Here is a 25,496-nt window from a genome sequence, read left to right as displayed (position 1 = left end):
GTGAAAAGATGCGACAGCTGCCTCCTCGTGTACCGGAGGGGACACGTGAAGCAAGGCTTGGTCCTCACTGCAGCCGACCAGTGGGAGGCATAGTCTAGCAACGTTCGACAGGGAGAATTGGCGAGGCGAAATTGGGATGGGAGAAAAATTGAAAATAAGGAGAAAAAGTGGATAAAAAATAATAATAAATCGGGAGCCATTAGGTGACAGTATACATAAAAGAACGGTCAATTGCCCTTATGCGTGTCCTAGTAGACCATCTGCCCCAAATGGCGTAATAATAATAAACTTTATTTGTATAGCATCTTTCATACAGAAACTGCAACTCAAAGTGCTTCACAACAGAAAGAAGACGGGCATAAAATGAGCATACAGTGCAGACATAAAATCACAGTTTTTCACATTTCACATTCACATTTCACATTTTCACATTTCACATCTAACATCCCAACAGGCCACCTTGTTTATGGTTTGATTCAGTTTTAAATAGACAATAAAAAAAATAGTAAGATAGAATAGAGTAAAATAGTGCAGACATATAAAGTCAGTTTTTTACAGTGCAATAAAAATGTTCTGGATTACTGTTTAAAGTCGTCTTTACCTTCTCTGTTTGGTATCTACAGTTTAAAACTTGACAGTCTTCCCTCCTGTTTGATACCCACCTGTTTTGATAACCCTTCGAACCTCCCACTCAGGGCAAACCTCCCTCTCAGGGCACAGTTGCCTCTCTCAGGACGCAGTTCTAGGCCTGGGTCCTACCTAAGCATTACATCACGCGACTAGGGATGGGTATCGTTAGGATTTTATCGATACTACTGCTCTTATCGATACTGCTTAACGGTTCGGTACTTTATCGATACTCTTATCGGTTCTTTTAGATTATTATTATTTTTAAATGTTATACATTTCTTATTTGAACGGCTTAAGGCTATATCTGTACTTGATGTTTGTTTGTTGTGTTGCATATTTGAAATAAACGTCAATCAAATCAAATCAAACCCCCCCTCTTAAAAACAAAAACCTGTGTTTAACCTAGCCATCTATAAAACATCATGCTAAAACTGTGAAACAAATGTCCTACTCCCCTAAAGAAAGAAATACATAGCAAACATGACTCAGTTATCCAATAGTGCTGCTGCTTTTTATTTGGTTAAAATCTTTTAGTTAACAAGACTAAAAGACTACAATATGACTACAACGATTTCATGACGGCTTCCTGTCCTCGCGTTTCCGGTTTCCGGTGCTATGCACGGAGAATTTAACCACATTTTCAACAACAGATTGCTGCTAATTAAACACTTCATGGAAACGGAGTAACGTTAACGTTATGTCGTGTTCATACGTGTAGTGTAGTATGAACTCGACATAACGTTAACGTTACTCCGTTTCCAGCGTTGCTGCCACCGTTGCATCGCAGATGGATGGTACACTCTGTTAGCTCCGTAGCTAATCCGCTCCTAGACTGCCGATAGCAGAACCGATAACGTCGGAGCTTATCAATACTCCGTTTTTTTCTAATTTAGTACCGGTTCCCGTTTAGAACCTGGTTTCGGGGGCATCCCTACACGCGACGGAGTGTGTTATACGAATTAGATCACGGCTAGGGGTGGTTGTTAGGCCCGAGGCGCAGCCAAGGGTCGTTAGACCCCCCTAGGCTTGATCTAATTCGTATAACACACGACTTCAAGTGATGTAATGCGTTTATACAATGGCCGAATTCACCCAACCTTATTGCTATACAATAAACACACAGTAATTGAAGCATAATGGAGATTTATTCGCAAAACCAGGGTTAGAAATAAATAAAAGAAATTCAAGGGCTTTTTTTGCCCCCCTTAATTGATTTTCGGGGGCTTTTTTTGTATTTCGGGGGCACTGAATTTTTATGATAAACGGTAGGGGTGGGACAGTTCACAAAATGGATGGTTCGGTTCGTATCACGGTTTTGGGGTCACGGTTTTCGGTTCGGTTCGATATACGTTAATTTTTATTAAAATCTAAACATGCTTCTCATTTATAAAAAAAAAAATAAAAAGGTTTACAGTGTTACAGTGTTTACAGCCTTAAATAATGTTTGGCACACAAAGACCGAACTGACTGAAAAATATAGGCTACATTTGTCAAAGTATTAACTTAGTGCAAACAAACAATATGCTCAGCCAGCACTAGACTTTCCTTTCTTTAATATAAACACAAAAAAACTGTCAACCATGTTTAAATTCCCTGATTGTCAGTTCTTAATGGAAAGATTCGTTTTCTGCTTGAAATTATTATGTATCTGTCTACATACATTTTTACTATTAACATTATTTAAATATTGAGTGCAACTGTGGTGGATTACGTAATTCGGTGAGTTGGAACTATCTATGGGTTGGTGCCGGGTCCCCACGGACATTTTAGCGTCACGGACTGCCAGCTCAGGCAATGTTATCAGCTCCGGAGGAGTTCATAACATCAACATGCAGTGGGACAGCGGCAATAGTCCCGGTTGGAGTTAGTAAAACACAGTTGTATGTAGGGCTGTCTTAAATACTTCGAAGCTTCGAAGCTTCGTTCGATGGCACAAGCTTCGAACATTTAAAAAAAAATCGAAGTAAAAAAAAAAAAAAAAAATCTTTTTCAACGAATTTTTTTTTCAATTTTTTTTTTTACTTCAGTGTGTGTGTGTGTGCATGGGGCCATTGGGTGGGGCCGGGGGACAAATACACTGGAGGAAAGTAACCCAGCTCAGCACTGCCCAAATTATATCATCACTATTGCCTGTTTGAAGGATATCATCCTCAAACACATATACACCACCTACACGCCTATTCTCAGTCCTTGCCCCACAATGGTGGAATGAACTACCCACCCCAGTTAGGACAGCCGAATCCCGTCCAATCTTTCCCCGTCGACTAAAGACGCACTTCTTCAACCATTATCTGAAATAAAATTTAAAAAATCTAACCCTAACTAACCTTACTGTCATGCACTTGTCCTAATAAACTAACCTACACTGTAACACGCAACACTTTGATGAATATTGTTACTCAGCTGATAGAGTTGTATCCTTCCTGATGACCTGTCGTACAGAACTTATAAGTCGCTTTGGATAAAAGCGTCAGCTAAATGACTAAATGTAAATGTGAATGTAAATGCCTTGTAGAATTCCACACATAAGAAAGAAAGATACTGGGATGAATAAACAAAATAGGAAATAAAATGTAGAAATGCATGCAATACATAAATAAATATGAATCTCCATATATGAAATAGAACATTTAGATAAGGTGCTACTGAGATGTTTTGGTGAGTTCTTTGTTTTTTTGTGGAAGTAGCCCTTCTTAAAAATGCATGAACATTCACTGATAATTGGTCTGTAGTGGAGTCTACAAGGTCTACAATGCCGGACCTTGTAGACTGACATAATTCTGTGCATAGTTTAGTCTACACAGGCCATATTTCAAATAATCAAAATCTTACTTCATTCATCTTAAACATTCTTGATTTGGGGGATTGGTAGTTCCCATGAAATCTGAAGTTGTTCAAACGACAACAGCGATCCACCTTGAATTAAATCACACAGCCGTGTTGGCTGTGTCACAGTCACGAAAGGGGCTACTTAATTCATTAATCCAATCCACTTTATTTATAGAGCACATTTAAAAACAACAAAGTTTACCAAAGTGCTGTACAAGTCCCACAACATAAGATACAAAAAAAAAAAAAAAAAAAATTAAAAAAAAAAAAAAAAAAAAAAATATTAAATCTTTTTTTAATTCGAAGCTTCGAATTAAAATCGAAGCTCGGCCCCGAAGCTTCGATTGCCATCGAAGGTCAGCCCTAGTTGTATGTTAGCCTTCTTGGATGTTGAATAAACGCCTATCATTGTCTTTAAACACCCCGCCTCTCAGACTCCCATTTCCTCCTCTGCTACAGTAGCTAGTAGCTACGGTGACATTTCATTGACTGTACAGTATTATCTTGCGGGCTGCGTCGGGCTACCATAGTTAAAACGTGCGTTGTGTTGTACAAACTGCAACGCTATGGCAAGATGTGTGTAGGCCTATGTAATGTTAATGGCTATGTTTTTAAAGTCGTAATGAAGATTGATTTATATTGTGCTTGCCATTTTTACACAAACTGACTAGCACCTGGCTGCAGTGCTGCTGCTGCTGCCTGCAGCCTGCAGCCAGTGCTCACCTCTCCCGGCTCTGCCTAATGAATTTTTTTATTTGCGCGTCATCTGAACCGTACGATACACAGACGCTCCATTACCGGATAAATATATATATATATAATTAGTAAACTGTCGGGGGCATTTTGTGCCCCCCTTAACTGATTTTCGAGGGCATTTTGTCCATTTTCAAGGGCATTATGCCCCAAGCCCCCGTTAATTTCTAACCCTGCACAAAACCATACACAGAAAGAGTAGGTCCAAAAAAAGAAAGAAAGTTGCCTCCGTGTCTAGAAGCAGAGGGTGCTACAAAGCATGCCATCTAACAACAAACTTCATATAAATCCTGTGATTTTTTTTTTAAACTTTATTTTTTAGCGTTTATCGCTTTTCTGGTCAAGCATGACCGACAGTTGCAGGGTGAAACGGGAGAGAGAGCAGGGGGAGACATTCGGCAAATGACGGCGAGTCCAGGAATCGAACTCGGAGTCAACCAGATCCGTGACGCAGCACGGAGTCCCGCGCGAGCGCGGTAACATGGTGTGCTACTGGAGCACCCCTAAATCCCGTGATTTATTATTGTTTTGACAATGGGTCATGACAAACCAATTACATAATCCAACATAATGTAAACAACTAACATATTCCAGTTGACTATCTTTTTTTTAATGATTCGTTACGAATATATCCATACTTTCATTGTGTCCGAGACATCCAGTGAAATCGCTTCGTGTGACAGTGTCCTTTTGAAGCAGAAGGAGGTGCAGAGGGTGCTACAAAGCATGCCATCTAACAACAAACTTCATATAAATCCCGCGATTTATCATTGTTTTGACAATGGGTCATGACAAACCAATTACATAATCCAACATTACGGTCCGCGGCCCGATGGTTGGGGACCTCTGCTATAGAGCCACACTCCGTTATGCACAAGTTTACAGACTTTCGGAGCGTGTATATTATTCAATGAGACTGCCAGCCAGCTTTTGCGTGACGGAGAAATACAATTTCAATTGTGACGAGAGATCATCCCCCGATTCAAATACAATTGAACACACACGGCTCCAAAGATATTAATGTTTTGCGGCAAATTTTCACCCCGCAATGGATTTAAGTGCATCTCATCTCTCCTCTCTCATGTTGTCTGTGCTTCTCCAGTGGCCACTCCCCTCAGACGCAAAGTTCTGTAGTTTTTCACACAGCGAGGAAAATAATACAGTCGGGCAATCTAACAAGAATTTACGTATTTACAAGTGTGTCAGTGTAATGGTGACAAGGAGGACCTTGAAATCGATTCTAAATGTTACCGGAAGCCAGTGTAGGTTAGCTAATACTGGACTGATGTGGTCTCTCCTCTTGGTTCTAGTTAGTAGCCTAGCTGCCGAGTTTTTTATGAGTTGGAGTCGTTCTGTGGTTTTCTTTGGGAGGCCGTGAGGAGTGCATTACAGTAGTCAAGTTGGCTTGAAGTTGAGATAAAGGCATGGATCTGTTTTTCAGCGTCTTTTTTATTCATAAACGGCCGTACCTTAGCTATATTTCTAAGGTGGAAAAATTATGTTGTCACCTTGTTGATGTGTGATTTTTTTTTTGATCCACTTTTTCTCCCATTTTTTCTATATTTTCTCCCATCCCAATTTCGTATCATCCAATTCAACCCTCCCCTGTCACGGACGCTGTTTCTTGCCTCCCACAAGCCGGCTGCAATGTGGACTAAGTCATACATAGCACAAGTCCCCTCCGGTACTTGAGGTAACAGCAGTCGCATCTTTTCACCTGCGCAGCTCGATCTCTCAGTGTCGAGGAGTAACGCGTGGGAGGCTCACGCTGCCCCCGACACTTCCTGATTCTACTGCGCAGGCGCACCAACCGACTTGTAGGAGTCGCTTGTTCACAACGTTCGATCCCCACCCTTCAGTTTTCCCTCCCCGTAATACGGCCAATGTGTATTACTGCGGACGACCAGCTAAACTGAAAACAATGTGGAGAGCTGGATTCGAACACGCGAATCCTAGCGTCTCCACACTGGTGGCGAGTGCCTTGCCCACTACACCACCTAGCCGCCCTATTTGTTGATGTGTGATTTAAAGCTTAAGTCTGAGTCTATTATAACACCAAGACTTGTAACTTCGGGTTTGATCCAAGGAGTAAGTTGCCCCATATTGCTCTGTAATATTTCTCTTTTTGTTATAGGACCGACTAGTAGGATTTCAGTTTTGTCCTCATTTAATTTGAGGAAGTTGTTCGTCATGTGTTACGGAACGGGAGTACACCCTCTATCTCTATGTATCATACCATCGATTCTGTAAAAGATTGTGACAGGTTCTATCGGTTCTCATGTTGCCTGCAACTTCCTGGATGGAAATTAATTTCAACAGTATAACAATAAAAAAAAAACGAAATCTCAAAATTGCCCAAGTCAAGAAAAATAAATAAATGATCATCATTATTTGTATTTATTTATAATGTGTTTTTGGTAACATTCTTTGTTTGCCTCATTGGATTGAATTGCAGGGTGGAGAGCTGTAGTAATCATCTTGAGCACCCAGAAAAACCCAACTCACCAATTTGTGGTTCAGCTGACTAGATTTTATTCAGAATTGATTGGTAAGATACAGAGATGGGGACTCGAGTTTAAGTCGCATGCAAATCAACTTGACATGACTTGAAACTCATACCCTGGCGACTTCAGACTTGAGTCAAGACTCGAGATTAGGGACTTGTTCATTAGTGAACCATGTAAGAGAATGGCACAGCCTAAATAAATAAAACATTTTATTTTAATTTCATTTTCAAGGTAATATTCTGTGAATTTTGCCTGCATTGACCAAAAAGAGCAGTCATCCAAACATATGTGTGCCTGTCAATCGGACCTTTAATGCACACAGAGACATGCGTCTGTTAGATATTAATGCACAGAGACATGCGTCTGTTACAGATATTAATGCACAGAGACATGCGTCCTGTTAGATATTAATGCACACAGAGACATGCGTCTGTTACAGATATTAATGCACAGAGACATGCGTCTGTTACAGATATTAATGCACAGAGACATGTGTCCTGTTAGATATTAATGCACACAGAGACATGCGTCTGTTACAGATATTAATGCACAGAGACATGCGTCTGTTAGATATTAATGCACACAGAGACATGCGTCTGTTACAGATATTAATGCACACAGAGACATGTGTCTGTTACAGATATGAATGCACACAGAGACATGCGTCTGTTAGATATGATTGCACACAGATACATGCGTCTGTTACAGATATTAATGAGCTGGATGAATGTAAAAATAAAGAGAATTTGGCAAATATCTTTTTAATTTAAGGTTTTGTTATTCTTCTAATATAACTCAAGTCCAGTAACCTAACCACACAATATGCCACTGGTAGTCGTGTTGGAAAGCAGCCTAAATCACGCTTTCTCAGCCCACAGGAATACGTTCACTTTCAATTAACACATTGAGTGCCACGCCGCTTCCGGGAAGTGACCCCTTCCGTGCCGCCCATTAAACCCATGTAAACGTAGTTGTAGTTTGTAGAGCTAAACCTATATTTTATAGTATAGCTATGGGTCTAATAACGCCGTCGGGTCTCAGTGAGCTGCTTCTGGTCAACGTGCAAAAAACAGATTCTTTTTTCACCCGTACATTTTATGTTTTATACCGTTTTGAATATGAACATAGTCCGGCCGCTTTTGAGCAATTCCAGGGAAAAGACACGAAAACAGCGTTTTTGTGTAATTCAATAAACACATTGTCATTTTTCGCCTGATTATCGGATCTTCCTGAAATCAACGCTAGATCATCACTAGTATCCTTCATCGTGCACGCATACAATGTGATTTAGACCGGCGTGCCGCACCCCCCCCTCCTGCAACCCAACGGCAAACAGCCATACACATAAAAGACAGATAGCTTCAATAGCTGTAGAAATAAATATCAGATCAACGCAAGCTTTCATATTATGGTGTCCTTATCTGGTCTCTGAAAAAAAAAGAATCCAATAATCTCATCGCCATTCCAGTTATCCACAGCGATCCTGTCTCCGACGTTGTTGGGCATTGCACTTCAACGGGCGGGCGGGGTCAGTAGTCCAAACCATCCCTACAAGCGAGTGTTTAGGACCCGCCCCCACGCCGCAGCTCGGTAGAGAATATAAACTAACCCGTTTCTAACGGGGTGCAATAATGCCGGAAGGCGTTAGAGGGCGTATAAGACAGTCTACCAGCTCAGACACACTCAGAACAGTATGCACAAGGTGCCCCGCTGAATTATGAATGGCAATAGAGAATAAAAGAAATACCGTGACAGATACATAGATCTACGTTTTTAGCAATCAAAGGGTTAACAGTGTATTGAAGTTATTTAGTTTATGAAGAACGAATGTAGGCTACAAACGGCATAAACATCCGACACTGGATTGACTGATATATTGTTAGAATCAGCTTGTTGATGTACAGTAACAGTCGTCTCTTTCTCTAATAGTCTAATGCACACTGGTTGCCATTTGTTTTATTCCATCAAGGTTTATATTTTTCTTCACATCTTACACTACTGGCCAGGAGAGTCGATTGTCTTGGTTTATTGATTGATTTTTATAGTGGAGTAAAAGCCAGCATCCATGGGATAAAAACATGAGAAAGTGCAAGCACTTATTTATTTCCATCATGGTCCCTGATTTTGGACATGGACACACATCAACATAAAACGTAGAGCTTTGAGTCAAGTATGAAAAAACGTATTGAAAATGGAAGATAAAGCCTTGTATACAATGATGAACAAAACAATTATACAAGATTGCAGAAAGAGATGTTATCGAAAAAGATGAATGTGAACTTACATATATCCTGATAATCTGTGGGCTCCTCCTTCAATCCAGTATAAATGTCCATAGGTGGGTCTGGAGAGTCTAAAGTCTCTTCTTTTTTGATGTTCAGTAGGACGGCTTGGTCCCTGGGTTCTAAAGAAGTAATCTTCTACTGGAGCTTGAGTCCAGAGTGTCTTCCTGTAGGACTTCCTGCCCCCGGTCAGAGTGAGTTACACCAGGTGAGTTCAGGTAGAGAACTATGGAGAGAGGATACTAAGGTAAACTTTTGTAAAGGTTTGTACTTTTTTATATTATATTTATTTGCATCTATACTTTAAGTGTATATTACTGTGAAGCTATGCATCCCCCACCCTGTATCCCCCCCCCCATACTGCTTTGACACCCGAATTTCCCCAAGGGGATCAATAAAGGATTATCTTGTCTTAAACCAACAGGCTATCCAGTAGGCTTGGGCGGTATCCTTTTTTTCACACCGTTATACCTTTATCACATAATACCCCGGTGCACGGTATTTGACGGTATGACTTTCATTTTCATCAGCGGGGGGGGGGGGGGTGGCAACCCGTGTTACCAGTAAACAAATCATCGTCAGCTCTCAGATTGGTAGTCAGAAGCCTGCACCGTTAGCGTTACTGCGTTAGCATCTAGCCTTGGCAGACTATTTGATTCGTTAAGGGCTCGAAATTGCATGAGTTTTGGTCATATGCTTCCGAAATGCTCCCGTTGTTTGGCTACTTCTATTTGCAGTGAAAACTACTCGAATGCTTTATAACCTAGTCATTGATTTAGTTCAGGGTAATCTAAGATTAGCCGCAGAGCTAACGCTAGTTAGCGTGAGCTAACGCTAGCTAATCAAGCTCAGTAGCTCACAGAGAGAGATAAACAGCTGACAGCGGATAGTACAGGACGATACAAATACAATAAAAAGGCGGGTGGGGGCTGTTGTGTAAACCTTGTACTCTTTAGTTCATATAATAAGAGACGGATTATTTGCGTGCTCCACCAGTGCACCACTCCACAACAACACACACCAACTCTCGTCACAACGCTTTACGGTATTTTCACAGCACTGTCGCAACATTACCGTAAAACGTGAACACCGTTGTGACCCACTCGCTCCACTAGACTGGTCTCGCCCTCTGCTGGCGCGTGTGTGCACTACACTCAAAACTCTGTTTCACTGTAATAGAAGCTGAAGCGCATCTGTGATTTTGACGGTGACTGACGGTATTGATTTTCAATACCGTCGGTATTTCTAAATACCCCGGTATATCGTAATACCGTCCAAACCTACTATCCAGTCTATTTGTCAGATTGAAAACAAAATGTGGAGATTCTGACAGCTTGGCTGAGTGGCTTATCAGGAGAACAGACGTTATGAATATAACTATGTATCCAGTGGTGCGTTGCTTTCAAAAGCTGGTTGCACAATGTTTTAATGACGCCACGTGCGCGCTCCCGCGCATGCGCATAAATGTTCCCTCGCGTGCGCACAGGATGTAGCCTTCAACAGATATGGTGGAAAAACAAACAATGTTTTAAATGTAATTGTAGTTGGGGTGATCATTTGATTCATGGCGCTGAATCCCCTTTCGCATTCTCCAGTGCTGCATGGAATGACTTTTGTGCATAAGTATTTTACTGTGTAGTGTACACTGTAGTGGATGGTTGGATAGTGTGGGATAAAATCAATCAATTTATGTCTCTAGATACATGTATTCATGTATTCCTATTATCAGGTCTCAGCCTGTATTTATTTTAGCATGTCTGTGGCCTGACTGAGGTGTCACAATCTATTTGTTACCGGAAGGGTCAGTGCAGCTGTTGGTAAAAAGCCACACAGCCACACAGGCCCAAGAACTGATGAGGTGACGGTTTTGGCTGACCACTGACAGGGAGCATTGTCAGGATCTATAATAATGTATAATACCTATGAATCAATCCATTTATCTATTGTAAGAACCATAAGATATCTACAAATGTGTGTACCATTCAAATGTGTTATTATGATATGGTATTAAAACAGGCCTATGTGTCACCATGACCCCAGCTGTCTGAAACTACCAGGAGACAGATGTAATTCTAGACCCTTGTCATTTCAACTGTTTACCTTATATAGACATTGTTTAAAGCCCTGAACCTTTCTTCATGCTAATTTGGAAGAACACCACCTCATTCGCTCAGAACACCAACCAGCTGACTATAAAATTACAATGTGATGGGGGCCGCGACACACTTCTGCTCTGCCCTCACCAAAGCTAAGTTGAACTGTCCACTCTCAGCTGTTTGTGTAAATACTCTGTAATATTGAATATTCACTCTGTAATAAATATGTGATTGCTAACACCCTCTCCTCATCTTTCAAGGTCAATAAAAGAATATGCCTTATCAATAGGATGGAATAGACACAGAGCTCCCTGCCCCCTCCTCTCAGGTTTGGTGTGAAAGATGGTCTGACTCAGGCAGAGCATCGTTCACACCAAACCTGTGAATGTGATTGCCATGAAATGGGTTGCATTCCATGCGCTGTTGTTATGCTTATGCGAGGTAACCAGGTACACACGACGAGTCGAGTGCAGCGCGTTCTTGAGTGCGTGCGCTCATCTGTGTATGTGCGTGCAATCCCGTGGATGCGCTTCTGCTCACAGAAGCTGGTTGCCCGGCGGCGTCTATTCGAAGCCCAAACAACTCCTGCTTCCGCGTTCGAGTTTTGCGCTCTGATTGGCCACTGACCTACGGTATTACGCCCCCCCTTATCTACGCCAGTTCTGCACGCCCAACTCTACTAACAGCCTGCAGCCTGCTCGCTAGTCCTGCCTCTACTAACAGCCTGCATTATCCAATTCATATCAATCGAAATAACGTATTGTTTTCATCTTTCTATATTAACGGCTCGCTAGTTCTGCCTCTACTAACAGCCTGCATTATCCAATTCATATCAATCGAAATAACGTATCTCTATATTAACGGCTCGCTAGTTCTGCCTCTACTAACAGCCTGCATTATCCAATTCATATCAATCCTCTATATTAACGTGATTCCATCAACACAACATAAATGTTCAAAACACGACAAGACCGTTTGCATCACTTCCCACGGTTCTCGGCACTTATTCTACCGGTAGTGCGGTATTGGGTCTTTGGGTGAATATTTTTTTTTACATTTCTATAACCTTTATTTACCCAGGCAAGCAAGTAAGAACAAATTCAGATTTTATTTATTGTCAAAAGTATGCATAATGTTATGTTAATTCCACAACAAGACATATGTAATGTTAATTACCTGAAATTATTCAGTTTTTTGGGGGGGGGACCCTGCATATATCGGTATCGGTTGATATCGGTATCGGAAATTAAGAGTTGGACAATATCGGTATAGGTAAAAAAGCCAATATCGAGCATCCCTAATGAAAACAATACGTTATTTCGATTGATATGAATTGGATAATGCAGGCTGACAGTAGAGGCAGGACTAGCGAGCAGGCTGCAGGCTGTTAGTAGAGTTGGGCGTGCAGAACTGACGTAGATAAGGGGGGGCGTAATACCGTAGGTCAGTGGCCAATCAGAGCGCAAAACTCGAACGCGGAAGCAGGAGTTGTTTGGGCTTCGAATAGACGCTGCCCGGCGTGCAACCCCGTCCCATGAGCAACGCATCCACTATGAGACCATGAATGACATGCTCTTGCTGTTTGTATTACCTCATGTCCCCAATGTCTCAAGATCGTAGTTAAAATATGTAGGGCGGCAACAATTATTCAAATGAATTGATTAATTTGATTGTAATGGAGCTTTAAATCCTGCTGAAGAGAACACTGTAGGCAAGCATTACAAAACATATAGCATTATATATTTATGTAAAAGTAAAAGAAAATACAAATAAAGTTACAAATCTAAAATAAATTGAATGTGAAAGAATGTCGTGCAAGCTGGGTGGTGGTGGTAGCCGCCACATTTCACCCTGACGCCTTGGAAATGGTCAAGTGAAATCCTTTGCTAACACAACCCCCTCCAATGTACAGTAAATCACCAAGTATGGTCTTGTCAATATTCCAATATACAGTTTTGCTTGTATAGTTGTACAGTGTCCCCCACCCACCCCTCCTACCGAACCTCCCCCCCCCCCCCCCCCCCCCCCCCCACTAGGGCGGGCCATACTTTTTTTTTTTTTGGAAAATCAATCGAGTGAATATGAGAAAATATGTGTTTTTTTGTGGGGAATTCAAATATGGGATTATTTTTCGGATCTGATAACTCTAACCAACATTGTTTTGGATTTCAAAATGGCCGATTTTACCATTTTTCACCCCTTGGCCATACATGGATGCCAACATGAATCTGAAGGAAATACTAACATGCAAGGTGTCTAAATTATGTGTTTCTTAATGGGGAATTCAAATATGAGTAAATTTTTCGGATCAGATAACTCTAACCTACATCATTTTGGATTTCAAAATGGCTGATTTTACCATTTTTCACCCCTTGGCCATACATGGATGCCAACATGAATCTGAAGGAAATCCTATCATGCAAGGCGTCTAAATGATGTGTTTCTTAATGGGGAATTCAAATATGAGTTCATTTTTGGGATAGGATAAATCTAACCTACATAATTTTGGATTTCAAAATGGCCGATTTTACCATTTGAACCCATTGGTATTGTATTACAAAATTGTCAAATTTACCCATCCCCTTTCAAAGATTAAAAAATATATGGGAAATCATTTGGAACATCATTTTGGATTTCAAAATGGTTGATTTTACCATACCCTTTTACCAGGTCAGCTCCTGCCCCCACCCCTCTGCCAACCCCCGGCTTGCGTGACCAATAGCGTCGCTGCCAGCCCCAGGTTGGCAGAGTGACAACTCAGCTGACCAATCGACCCAAATCCCAGGGTCGCTGCAGTTGGGATTTTGCTGTGATATTGCTCGGTCCTTGATCTTTATCCATCTGTCTTTTCTGCTCTTCCTGTGGTGTTGTAAGCTCATTTCTTATTAAGAACCTGAGGAACTGTAACTGCCTCCTTACAGTCCCTGAAGTTGAGCTCATTCCTGAAAACTGACCCTGCAGCTTCAGCAAAGCTACAGAAAAATTATGATGAGATTCCAAACATCGCCCTTGCTAGTGTAAGGTATGGCATAGGTCTAAGGCCAACTGCAGCTATAGCAACTGCAGCTCTGATTGATGCAGGACTCATCTTAGAAGATGACACAAGTAAAGTGATTGATAAGAACAAGGTTAAGAGAGCACAAGAAAAGTTGATGCAAGAGCTGGGGGAAGAGTTTGAGGAGAAGTCCAGGGAGGAGGGGGGGATCTCCTGTATCCTCTTTGATGGGCGGATTGACATGACCAATGTGATGATGGAAGTTGAGGGCAGTGACCAATCTTTTCCTGCAAAGATCAAGGAAGAACACTATAGTGTTGCTAGTGAGCCTGGCAGCAACTATCTGTTCCACTTTACACCAGAGAAAGCAACTAAAGAGGAGTCCCATGCAGAGCAGATTGCTAAGGTCCTGTTTGCCTGGCTGAAAGAGAGAGGTTCTGATAAGACCTTGTGGGCCATTGGAGGAGACTCAACCAATGTCAACACTGGAGTGAAGGCAGGTGTAATGCGGAAGCTGGAGCTGCACCTGGGGAGAAAGCTGGTCTGGTTGGTGTGCAACCTGCACACTGGTGAACTTCCACTGCGCCGTCTCATTGTTGAAGTTGATGGGGCTACTCTGTCAGACAACAAATTATCCGGGCCAATAGGACAGCTCCTTGATTCTGTTACAGACTTGGAGATCAATCCTAACTTCACCAGGATCTTTCTTGGCCCTCCGCTGATCAAGCTGCCTGAGAAGATCATTCAAGATCTCTCAACTGATCAACACTATGGCTATAAGCTGGTCTGTGCAATCAGGGATGGAGTGCTTTCTGCAAGGCTGGCTCTGCTGGAGATTGGACCGGTAAACCACAGCCGCTGGCTCACCACAGCAAACAGACTCCTCAGGCTCTGGGTGTCAAAGCATCAACTTAAAAGAAAGAACCTGAATAATCTACAATGCATTGTGGAATTCATCATTGGAGTGTATTATCCATGTTGGTTCAACATGAAGGTCAAGCACTCCTGGATCGAAGGGCCTAGGCACATCCTGTTTCAGCTGGACTACCTCAAGTCTCAGAGGAAGAAGGTGCTGGATGTTGTGATGCCAACTGTGAGAAGATCTGCTTGGTATGCCCACAGTGAAGCCATCCTCCAAACACTGCTGTGCTCTGAGGATCAAAAAGAGAGAATTGAGGGGGTGGAGAGAATCCTGGCCATCAGGGGAGAGGGGGATCCAGACACTCAGCTGGGAGACTCCTCTGTCAGGATCAGAAGAACACCTCACATCAATAGTGACGCTTCCAGCATTGGTGGCTTAATCAGCTGGTCAGAAGATGTGTCAGAGACGTTTGTTAAAATGGTTACCGAGGTTTCTGCTGAGTAGTTCTGGAAAGAGCTCACCTATTTATGGCAGACGTTGACTTTAAGTTTGTGTTTGTAGGTTGGTGGCTAAAGCAGTACAGTAGGAGATCTTGCTGTCCAATAATGAGTCCAATCAAGATATTGGAACATGGCAAAGTTCAAGAAGTCAGGAGATCGAGATTTAGCACTTAGGTGTTTGTGTGCATTACAAATACAATTTATTATCGTTAGTATTATTATTATTGATATTTGGAGTTGTATCCTGTTATATACAGTTCACTTGTTAATACATTTGATGGCTTTGTCATTATAAATGATTTCCCATATATTTTTTAATCTTTGAAAGGGGATGGGTAAATTTGGCAATTTTGTAATACAATACCAATGGGTTCAAATGGTAAAATCAGCCATTTTGAAATCCAAAATTATGCAGGTTAGAGTTATCCTATCCCAAAAATGAAATCATATTTGAATTCCCCATTAAGAAACACATCATTTAGACACCTTGCATGATAGGATTTCCTTCAGATTCATGTTGGCATCCATGTATGGCCAAGGGGTGAAAAATGGTAAAATCTGTCATTTTGAAATCCAGAATGATGCAGGTTAGAGTTATCCTATCCCAAAAATGAACTCATATTTGAATTCCCCATTAAGAAACACATGTTAGGATTTCCTTCAGATTCATGTTGGCATCCATGTATGGCCAAGGGGTGGAAAATGGTCAAATCGGCCATTTTGAAATCCAAAACAATGTAGGTTAGAGTTATCCGATCCGAGAAATAATCCCATATTTGAATTCCCCACAAAAAAACACATATTTTAGAGACCCCACTCGATTGATTTTCAAAAAGAAAAAAGTATGGCCCGGTCTACCCCCCCACCCACCCAACCACCTCCAATGTACAGTCCCCCCCCCCCCACCTACCCAACCTCCTCCAATGTACAGTTTCTACGTCAAATGTATATACTCTTTTTTTTCTGGACTCTTTTCGTATCACAAACAGTACTGTATTTGCAAATCTGGTATGTCATAAATGTATAGATGTAGCAGTACTGTCTATCTGTATGTCGTGTGTGTCATATGATGAATTGAAAATCACCCTGATGGAAACAAGACGAAAGTCTTTCTCAGGTCTGCATCCTCTTAACAATTGTATGTAATGAGATGTACTGTACTGTACCCATTCTGCAATCTGTTAATAAACTTTTCAATCAATCAATCAAGCCTCTGATCTTTTCTTACCAACTCAACGGCAACACTTGAGAAGGGCCACGTGGTGTAGAATCTCAAAACAATATCAGTAACATAACTATTCTCCGTGATATCTTGTAGGCCAGTGTGTTTTTCTGCAGCAATCCCGCAAGTAAAAGTAGCTGGAAAACAAAGCCACAGTCCGTATGTTGTGTCAAAACATCGATCGGTGAAAATCAAAATGGATCGAATAGAGTGGACTTCCTGGTTACTTGATCGGCATTTGTTTTCCCCCAATGGGCTCAAGGAATAATAAGAGGAGGTGGGTTCTCGGAAGTATTTTGCACCAATCAATCACTGCATTATTTGGTCGTGGAAAACGGACGTCCGATGACAGCTCCGTCAAGGCAGCAACACTTGGCCACAGGATCACTTCCGGTTTAACGATTTAGCCTTAAAAATAAAGGCACAATACACGATTTGAATAACAACTGATCTTTAGTGGTTGTGTAACTTTGCAGTCAGCAAAAATGCACACCAGAGCACTAAGAGAAACTTGGACTTAAATGCTTGCATGGAAAATGCAACAACAGAATCTATGTCCCCTCCACAACAAGTTACAATCTAAAATAACACCAAGAAGCTTGATTGATTGATTGATTGAAAACTTTATTAACAGATTGCAGAATGGGTACAATACAGTACAGCTCAATACACACAATTGTTAAGGGGATGCAGACCAGAGAAAGACTTTCGTCTTGTTTACATCAGGGTCCCCCATTTTCAATTCATCAGGACATATATGACATACAGATAGTCAGTACTGCTACATCTATACATTTATGACATACCAGATTTGCAAATACAGTACTGTTTGTGATACAGAAGGAGTCAAGAAAAGGGAGTATATACATTTGACGTAGAAACTGTACATTGGAGGAGGTTGGGTGGGGGGGGTTGGGTACGTTGGGATATTGACAACCATACTGGGTAATTTACATTGGAGGTGGTTGGGGGGGGGGGGGGCACACTGTATAAACAAGCAAAACTGTACATTCTTGCTCAACAGCTACATTGTTTAGCATCAGGTTCAGCTGAGGTTTAAAGCTCAACAGATCATTTGAACCAAATACAATGCTTTTAGTTTTTGGTATGTTTAAGACTAGTTTATTGCTGGTAACCCATTCTAGTACTGTTTGCAATTCTTTGCAATTCATATGATCTGATTATTTTCAATTTTTCTCCCAACCCAATTTCGTGTATCCAATTCTCCCCTCCCCTGTCTTGAACGTTGCGTGTTGGAGTGGTCACTTGTCAGATTGTTAACAGAGAAATAGCATTGTGTTTGTTAAGAACAGGTGGCAAGCTTATTGGTCGGCTGTTAGGGCCAGTAAAGGCATTCCTAGCATCCTTAGGTAGTGGGATGACTTTAGCTTATTTCCAGGGTTGAGGGCAGGGGTGTAAAGTACTTGAGTAATTGTACTTCGTTACAATACATGTAATACAATAAAGTACTGTTTTGGGGGATTTGTACTTTACTCAAGTATTAAGATACTTGTACTTTTACTCAATTACATTTCAGAGAAAGAAAAACATACTTTGTACTCCTTACATTTAAAATGCAGACCTACAAAGTACAAAGTACAAAACTCGCGGGTCCAACCATTTTAATATTTTTTCAATATTTGTTTCTTTGGCCGAACTAACGTTAACGTTATTAATCCTGCGGTCGCTCTTTATTTAAAAACAGCCAATTAAATCCACATCAAAGGAAAATGAACCCGCCCATACCCATGCTGATTGGTCCTTGTGCAAGAAAGCAGGTATCTTTGATTAAACACCTATCAGAAGAATACAGTCAGAGTGACAAGCTACAGAAGATGGCCGCAAACGATAGTACGAGTTATGAAGAGGACGATAACAATTTATGTTTTACTTTAACTTTTTAGTACTTAAGTACATTTAAAAGTCGAAACTTTTTTACTTCTACCCAAGTGTGTTTTTAGCCAGATACTCTGACTTTTACTTGAGTACAATTTTGAGACGGTACCCATACTTTCTGGGTACTTTTTACACCCCTGGTTGAGGGCACACATTACATTCAATGTAATCTGTGCCCTCAAACCTGGAAGGAAGCAAGTCATTCCACTACCTAAGAATGCTAGGAATGCCAAGAAGCATGAGGATGAGAGAAAATAAAACAGATAAAACTTGTAGAGCTTTATGCGTGATGCACCAGTTTCCCTCAACCTGAACCCAACTTCATTCAACAGTATGCTATAATCATATTGTAATGGGAGTCCAAGACAAGTCAGATGAGGCAAATGATTATGTAGCACCCTTCATATTAAAGCAAGTGGTTTGGTAGGCTACATGTCCATATCATATTTACGTATAGTATGATATTATAAAGTGACCTTATCGATACCTTAATATAGATACAAGATCAAATCCTTTTATTCAACGATTATAAGTATTTGCATACAGAACCACCCCTAATCAACCATACAGTATATGGTAATTAAATACCGTCATGGGAACATGGCTGTTTGTGGAATGTGGAATAATGGCTATAAGCGAACTATAAAGATAAACTTCACTGAGAGCGAGATTGATCACAGAGATCATCTAATGAACAAATTGAAGGTAGAAAGCATTTAGTTGTGAACAATCTTATTTGGAAACATGACACAAAATAATATTCCACTTTTCTTAAAAAACAATATTTAATCGTATGATTTTCTTTTTTATCCACTTTTTCTCCTTATTTTCTATTTTTCTCCCATCCCAATTTCGTATTTCCAATTCTTCCCTCCCCTGTCTTGAATGTTGCTAGACTATGCCTCCCACTGGTCGGCTGTAGTGAGGATAGAAGCCTTGCATCACGTGTCCCCTCCGGTACACGAGGAGGCAGCCTGTCGCATCTTTTCACCAGACAGCTCAAACTCTCAGTGGCGAGGAGTAACGCGTGGGAGGCTCACGCTGCCCCCGATACTTCCTGTTTCTGCTGTACAGGCGTCACCCAACCGACCTGTAGGAGTCGCTGTCCACAACGTCCAATCCCCACCCACCGGCTTTCCCACCCTCTAACACTGCCAATTGTGTTAGTATGACGGCCGGCCAAGCCGGTAGCAACGCCGAGAACTGGGCTCGATACCAGCATATCCTGCGTTAGTGGCAAGCGCCTTGCCACTTGCCACTAGCTGCCTTAATCGTATGATTTTAAATATTTTTTGAAAATAAATAAATCCTATGAAGTTGTCCATTCCAGTGGACACCCAGGAGGAAGGAGCATCTAAGGGTGTTGACTGACGCAGTCCTATACAGACCCAGCACATTGACAGAAATAAATGACAAGCTGACCCGACATTTGCACTGTAATGACTGAAATGAACAAGTCACTGAAGAAAATGGCTACCTGTGCAACCAAATATATATATATTTTTTTTTGATCAAATTTTTTATTATTATTCACATGAAACAAGACAACACATTAACCACAATCACAGTACATAGAACTTCACAAGAAAATAACAAAAACAATAATACAGACTAACAATTATACAGACAAGAGAAAAGAAAACAGATTTCAACCTTCTAAATTTTAATTCCAAGGGGTACTATCTAATAAATGGTCTTTCCCAGTGTTCAGCCCCGATTCCCGGCCGTGTGACCCTATATTAATAAAACGTACATCTCCAATCCACCACAAGGACCATTTTTTGAGAACACGACCCGAAAACAGAGCAATGAACCTTCATGAAAAAACAAAAACCTGTAGAGGTGTTCCATAGACTCACAGAGACCGTGTAAAAGTGGCCAAACAGTGAAGAAATAGTTAAATAGCTGCCCCCCCATAATATCCCCAGCTAAACTCAAGATGACAAGACAAAAGACAAGACAGACAAAATATTTCCTCCTCCCCCTCCCAAGAGACCGCCGGACTCACCCGAACACGCACCTCAACCCCGCTCAGCCGCACACTGCGGTCTTTACCTTCTCAGCTGCTGCGAACCATAGGTCAATTCCAGCCTGCCCCACCCCAATCACCCGGGCTGTGGATATCTCAAGATAAATCACATCCAATAGAGTTAGGGACCAGTTAATCATTGTAAGCTTCTCAGGCTCCTTCCATCTCATTGCTATTAGCTTCTTCGCTGCTGTGACGCCCGCTAGGACAACCCTTTTCAGTTGTACGGACGCGGGTAGTGTCGTTATATCGTTCAGGAGTAGCGTAACAGCTGTGAATGGGATAGTTAAGCCACACAGATCTGAAAGTTTGTCCGTTATTGACCTCCAGAAGCGGGCCACTGGTGGGCAATCCCAATACATATGCATATAAGTGCCAGTGGCCTTTTGAGAGCACAAAGTGCACCGAGAGTCGGTTATCAGTCCCATAGCATATAGCTTCCTAGGTGTAAGATAGGTCCTATGAATATAATTAAAATTAATTTGCTGGTGATTGGGGTTGCGGGAAGATAATGCCACATTTGCCCAAACATTATCCCAGTCAAACTCAGGGTCCAACTCCGGGATATCCACACGCCAGATTGTATCCAATGATAAATTTTTATACGTGGATTGAATTAAGAGCGTATAAAAGTCGGAGACAAACCCTCTGGATGTCGTCCTGTCCACTATGAGCCTGAGGAAGGGGTGTGGGTGCAAGGCTTGAGCCCACGGTACGCCATGCGCCCTCAGTGCTGACCTTAGTTGAAGGTAAAGAAAGAAGGACTCGCCGGGAAGATCATAAAATTCTCTTAAGTCCTGAAAAGCACGGAGGCCGTTCTTATCATAAATATCCTCCAGAGTATGCACTCCCCTCCTTTGCCATTGAGGAATATTAACCGGCTTGTGTCCAACAAGTAATTGCTGGTTATTAAAAATTGGAGAGTCCAGGTGCCAAGGGCATTTAACCCCACACGACCTCTGTACATTACGCCACGTTTGGATCACGTGAGTTATGATCGGTCCATACCTCAGCCGGCATTTCGAAATAGAGACAGTGGAGTACACTACATCCTGCAATCTTAGCGGAGATACCGCCGCCGCTTCTAAGGAGCGCCACGATACAGCCTCTACAGGGTCTAGCCAGCACATCAGAGGTCTCAGTGAAAAGGACCAGAAATAAAGTTTAAAATCAGGGATTGCGAGGCCCCCATCTTGTTTTCTACGTTGAGTAGTAGCCCTTTTGATTCTCGGGCGTTTGTTATTCCAGATAAACTTAGATACCATCGATTGTACCTTGCGCCAGTGGTCTATTGGAGGGGGCAGGGGGAGCATTGAGCTAATAAAATTTATCCTAGGCAGGATGTTCATTTTGATTATGGAAGCCCGGGCTTGTAAGGAGTTAGGAAGGGACGACCACCTGTCTAGATCCTGGCGTATTTTATCATAAGTACCCGTGAAGTTGTACTTAGTAGTTTGGTTCAGCGTGGGGAATATCTCTATGCCCAAGTATTTAAAATGTTCTACTATGGGGATATCAGCTGGTAGTCGTACCGCCTTGGCCAGTTCATTAAGAGGTAGGCAGGCTGATTTGTTCCAGTTAATCCTAAAACCTGACAATTTACCAAAGTCGTCGATTATCCTCAATAATTTTGTGGCCGACCGGGAGGGGTCGTCCATGAAAATCAGCAGGTCATCCGCATAGAGAGCAATTTTGTGTGGAGTATTGTTGACCATTATGGGGACGATGTCCTCCGATTGCCTAATAAATTGGGCCAAAGGTTCGAGGGAAAGCGCGAACAGTCCCGGGCTCAGGGCAACCCTGTCTAGAAGATCTGGAGACTGGAAAGAGTGTGGAACAGTTTTTGCCTGTCAGTATCATCGCAGACGGCGAGGCATACAGGACTTTAATCATATGAATAAAACTCTTTCCAAGACCCATGACCTCAAGTACCTTCCACAGGTATGACCACTCAAGTCTGTCAAACGCCTTCATGGCATCCAAAGACAGAACTGTGGATGGAGTTGTATTGTCTTTACTGTTATCGATTACATGCAACAGCCTCCTAAGATTATCTGCAGCCAGACGCCCCGGGATAAAACCAGTTTGATCGCAGTGTACCAATACAGACATAAATCTCTGCAGGCGACGGGCCAGCACCTTGGCAAACACCTTTAAATCGGCCCCGAGAAGACTCAAGGGTCTATAGCTACCACAATCATTGGGATCTTTGTCCTTCTTGAGAAGTAAAGAAATCAACGCCATATTGACATCTCTTGAGAACTCCCCTTGTTCGATAGCGTAATTGATCATATCGAGCATCAATGGACCCAGTTGGTCCCAGAAAGCTAAATACACTTCGGGTGGAATACCATCCCAGCCTGGTGCCTTACCCCTCTGCATTTCAACAATCGTCTCCCTCAATTCTACGAGAGTAATCGGTCTCCCCAGTTCCTTGGCCTCTTCCTCAGAAATGTGGGGTATCTCAAGCCCGCCAATGAACGATTCAAATTTAGAGTCATCAAGATTACCCTCTGAGCTATATAACTGTGAGTAAAACTCTTTAAAAGTGTCATTGATCTTTTTCGAATCAGTAGTGACTGCACCCTGGCTCGTCCTAATCGAGGGGATATCCGAGAAATGATCATTTGAGCGTATTTTCATTGCCAATAGATGGCTAGGTCTGGAGCCGTGAAAATAGTAATTTTGTCTTGTCCTATGTATCAAGAACTCAGACTGTTGTTTAAGTATGGAGTTTATTTCTTTTTTGACTATCTTAGGTTGTGTGTTTAGTCGTTCATTATAGTTAGTTTGCAAGGATGCGTATAGGTCCGCATATAATGATTCCAGTCCTTCTAGCTTTTTTGACCGGGATTTTCGCAAATTGGAGGCAAATAGTGTGACATGACCCCTGATAAATCCTTTCAATGCATTCCACAGGACCCTAGGGTCTTCTACTGTGCCAACGTTGATCTGCAAAAATTCAGCTAGTTTACTCCTGAACTCAGAACAGAAGTCATCGTTCTTTAGCAAGGTCGAATTAAAACGCCATCTGGGAGCTCTTGCGGAGAGCCTGCCAAAGGTTGCCGTAAGGAAAATCCCCATGTGGTCTGAGAGAGCCAAGGGAACCAATGAGACATCGAAACTATCAAACATATTAGGGGACGCGAATGCATAGTCAATTCGAGAGAAGCTTTTGTGTCTGGCTGACAGGTGAGAGTAATCTTTGAGGGTGGGGTTGCATAAGCGCCAAAGGTCTGTGAGCCCCGTGTCTATGGCCCACATCCTAAGGGCCTTAGAGGCCAGTTTTTGGTCGCTCGTTTCAGAGGGCCCGGACCTATCCATCTCCACATCCCAGCACGCCACCCACAATGAGAGCGTATCCATTAAGTTCCAACATATTCTTCGTGATTGTATTATAGAACGCTGAATCAAATGTGTTAGGAGCATACAATGCTATTATAGCCATCTTCCTATGCAAGAATTCAACTTTTGCTATAGTAATCCTTCCCTCCGTGTCCGACCATACATCCAAGATTTTGATATCAAGGTTACGTCTTGTAACTATGACTACTCCTTTCGTCTTATCATCGGCTGAGGATGAGGAGATAACGTGATATTGCCGATTTGCCAGTCTTGACACGTCACCTACCAATAAATGCGTCTCACTAAGGAGAGCAAGGTCAATATTTCTCCTCTTCAATAGCCAAAGGACACTGGCACGCTTGTGTGGGGCGTTAAGCCCTCCTGCGTTCCAAATTAAAATATTCAATTTAGCCATGGTCGAGCTTGTATAAATGCGTAGAGAACATACCAGTGCAGCCAGGCTGAGTACAGAGGTGCTGATCCCGGCGGGCCCGGACGGTCAATCCCAGGAGTTCAGAGGAACAATTACACACATATAAGACAACAGTACATAAAACACATAAAATTACCACCCCAGCTACAACCCCCCCTCCTTCTACTCTAAACCCTAACCCCCCCGTCCTATTATAAGGCCCCCTATACCCACTCTCCAATCCCCACCCTATGCCCCATCCACTGAGGATGGTCATCTTCCTATCACTTCCCACTAGAGACATGGATCAATAAGACACTCCCCACTCCAACCCCCCTCTAGATAAACCCCTGAGTAAACCCCCACTAGTCCAATAAACACAAATAATAATAAAAATAAAATTCAATAAAGATATCGGTCGAAACCCACCTGAGCCCTGGCCCCAACATGAGACAACCATAATGGTAAAAATAGCCATTATTAAATAATAACTCCACATCAACCTGCAGCCAACTATTTCCGAATCTGCGCTTCAACGTCGCATTGTTATAGCCTAAAAGGGTATAGGAAAATTCAAAACAAAATTCAATTAAAGCACCCCAGCCGATAGTCTAAGGCAGGATCGGGTCACAGGTTAATTGTGCAAAATTGTGTGAACAATGTCAATTAAACAATGACAAAAAAAGGAAGGGAAAAAAAAAGGGTTATGGTCAAAGTGCACCCCTTTAGCTGTCCCTCTGATCAGGCACAACGGCTGAAATGACATAACCTATGTAAGAATAGAATTAAACACATTCATTAATTAATCAATCCGGGGATGGTAATAAGCAACACCTGACACCACCTGTTATCATACATTGTTTCAATAAAGATATCGGTCCGAGCAGTTAGTCCAAGGTAGGATCGAATCACAGTTAAATTGCTCACTCAAATGCCATTAAAACAGCGACAATTATTATATAATTACTCAGCATCAACCCTGTAACCATCTACCTTGGAGTCTGCATATTAATGTCGCAACGTTATAGCATAAATGGATCACGGAAAATTCAAAACAAAATTAAGGCAATTCAGCAGTTAGTCCAAGGTAGAATCGGATCACATTTAAATCGCGCATACAGATGACATAAAAACAGCG

At 41.9% G+C, this 25,496-nt stretch overlaps 1 protein-coding gene across 1 annotated transcript in view; it reads right to left on the bottom strand.

The window, feature by feature from the left end:
- LOC311241899 (uncharacterized protein) overlaps window positions 1-9,052 on the bottom strand; it is a gene marked incomplete at its 3' end in the record, with an annotated part of 109,211 nt that extends 100,159 nt beyond the window's left edge. The window contains exon 1 of the mRNA XM_084330844.1: window positions 9,004-9,052. The remainder of the gene's footprint in view (window positions 1-9,003) is intronic.
- Window positions 9,053-25,496: the final 16,444 nt, after the last annotated feature.

The sequence above is a fragment of the Notolepis coatsorum genome, assembly GCF_963971535.1.
Source record: "Notolepis coatsorum genome assembly, chromosome: 1".
Taxonomy (NCBI): domain Eukaryota; kingdom Metazoa; phylum Chordata; class Actinopteri; order Aulopiformes; family Paralepididae; genus Notolepis; species Notolepis coatsorum.
Note: the sequence above shows the minus strand (reverse complement) of the source record. Positions and strands in the feature narration are given on the sequence as shown.